The following is a 2,611-nucleotide window of genomic DNA, read 5'->3' as shown; positions in this document are numbered from 1 at the left end:
TTTTTTCGTTGCAGGACTCCTTTGGTTGTCATCCGCAGCACCTTCACAGCACAGCGTATTCTATGCCCAGTTGTTCCCTTCGTGACGAGCCGTCATGGGATGAAATTTCAGCAAGACAGTCCCCTCCTGCATCCTGCCTCGGGCATGGATGTGTGTGATGTCCTTAGGTTAGTTAGGTTTAAGTAGTTCTAAGTCTAGGGGACTGATGACCTCAGGTGTTAAGTCCCATAGTGCTCAGAGCCATTTGAACCATTTTTTGAAGTGCACTCCTGCATGTGGCGAGAGTTTCTACTGCTTGTCTTGCTGCTTTCCAAACCCTATCTTGGCCTGCAAGGTCGCCGCATCTTTGCCTGACTGAGCATGTATGGAAATAATATGTCCAGACAGTGCTTATAGAAGAGAGAAGTTGGTATAAGGAAATGAAAATGGATTTATGGAGTGAAAACTTAGAATCGACATCTCTAGGGTGCAAGAGGCAAGGTCGGGTGGCTCAGAATCACGTGCCATACAGGACGGTTATAAGCTCATACATAGTGGCAGTCCAAAGACAATTACCGGTGCTAGTATGATCGTTGCTGGGTCCATTGCTGAAGTAGGACTATGCGATGACAGAAACGTTATGTTTTCTCTACTCTGAAAAACCCAGTAGACTCGAATTTTCTCGTGCTACGCTTCGCATACTGGTAGGCCCACGAAGTAGTAGTAGTTGCGTGATGAAAAATCCAGTAAGTTCAATAGAAAGATACTAGAACTATAGCTGATGATCTCAACGCTCATTGTGGGACGGTAGGAGATGGATTTCGATTTAAAATGGTGCAAGTGTAATTAATGAAGGTACAGTTCTAAATTTTGCCGAAATTCACGATCTCGTTATCAAGAAGACAGCGTTGCAGCTTTGAAACGTACTACAGAAGCAGCGACATGAGACAGACTGGCTCCCTTCTTTTGAAAAAACGTTATCAGCAGCTAGTTCCAGAACCAGAGGTCATTCGTTATGAATCACTGCCTTTACAATCCCGCCAATTCGTAGTCCGAATGTATATCAGAAGAACGGGTCGAAAGAAGGAAGAACGAAGTAGACCATCGCGGGTAAAATGGTTGTGGTTCAGAAGAGAGAAAGACGTTATCTCGAACATTACTCCTCCACTAATTCCGACGTTGAAAAAATACGGAGTGTATTATTAGAAGCTATTCAAGCAGTGATCCAAGAATAAATAGGCATATAGAGACCTGGAGATTCTAAAGTAGCTCGTCAGCTGTGGTTATAGACAGGAAGAATAATGTGAGGGCAACAAAAGAATACTGTCACAAGCACTTGCATCGAAAACATCCGAAGACTTGAACGCCAACAGTGACGCCATAAGCAATGCAATGAAAGCAGTTGCAGCAGCCGTGTCAGACCAAAAAAGCGAGATATATGAAACTTTGCATACCTCGATAGGCGCCTAGCAAAGAAGCGACACAGATAAATTCGGTTGCATCAGTGACATGCAGGTAAATTTATCGTTGGGCGAAAGAAGGTAGCGAAGTGTTGGGGGCATTGTTTCGAAGCAATCTCCAATGAAGAGTTTCCATATTCCCCTGCACAACATATGACACACGTTCAAGGACCCATCATGCCGATTTCCTTGTGCAGGAAAAATGAAACTTGAGAAGACCACTGGCTCAGGTTGTCTGCCACCATAACTGTCGAAAGTAAGGCGCTGGCAGGCTACTGAGTTGCTGATCACAGAAAACAAGAAGATATCACACCAGCGGATATGGATACAACTTTCCAATATGGGAAAAGAATCTCCTTTTGTTTCCAAATTATAAGCTGTTGTGCTTAATGTCCATTCGGCTGAATGTTCTAAATATCGACATGTACGGCCCCTACCAAGTGTAATGTTCTGAGAGCACATCATAGCTGAATACGCCATGTTGTCAATATTACCACCGATCAGTGGTGTTTTGTGAAAGGCTGTGGGAACTCCGATACAACTCGCTTGGTTACTTAGTTACGCTGATGGAGAATCTAAGCATCAACACTTAGTTTACTTTCCTCAAAAAAGCTTGAACTGTGTTCTACGTCATTTCATATGGTTTACATCAGAGAGAGTAACGTTTCTGAAGCTATGACAGAATAATTCTAGCTAATAAATGATGACTAACTGAAACCCTCAGCTGCCGACAGGTGTTGTTGATATACCTCGATGTGGACAGCTGAAAATGTGTGCCCCGCCCGGGACTCGAACCCGGGATCTCCTGCTTACATGGCAGACGCTCTATCCATTTGAGCCACCGAGGACACAGATGAATAGCGCGACTGCAGGGACTTATCCCTTGCACGCTTCCCGTGAGACGCTCATTCCCAACTGTCCACAATTCTACATATGTAATGTACCTTATAGACATTTGCCCATCCACTCATTACTCGCGCACGCTTTGGCGATTCCCGTAAGAGTTTGGGCAGCCTGTGCGTATTCGCACAGACAAAGGTCAGTGGCTGGGTAGCCTTTAACTATATAAATGAAGACAGTAACTGTTCTCGAAAGAACAGATACTGTAGATGACCATGCAGCTTTTCCCTGGAATAAATGATGACTAACTGAAACCCTCAGCTGCCGACAGG

The 2,611-nt window shown here is 44.5% G+C and overlaps 1 non-coding gene across 1 annotated transcript; it reads right to left on the bottom strand.

Annotated features, from left to right (window-relative positions):
* Positions 1-2,213: 2,213 nt before the first annotated feature.
* Positions 2,214-2,287, bottom strand: Trnat-ugu. The gene has a single exon. It is a non-coding gene; the product is annotated as a tRNA-Thr (tRNA).
* Between the last annotated feature and the right edge of the window lie 324 nt (positions 2,288-2,611).

This window comes from Schistocerca piceifrons, chromosome 1 (assembly GCF_021461385.2).
Source record: "Schistocerca piceifrons isolate TAMUIC-IGC-003096 chromosome 1, iqSchPice1.1, whole genome shotgun sequence".
Classification (NCBI taxonomy): domain Eukaryota; kingdom Metazoa; phylum Arthropoda; class Insecta; order Orthoptera; family Acrididae; genus Schistocerca; species Schistocerca piceifrons.
The sequence above is the reverse complement of the archived record's forward strand: the minus strand, read 5'-3'. Positions and strand labels throughout refer to the sequence as shown.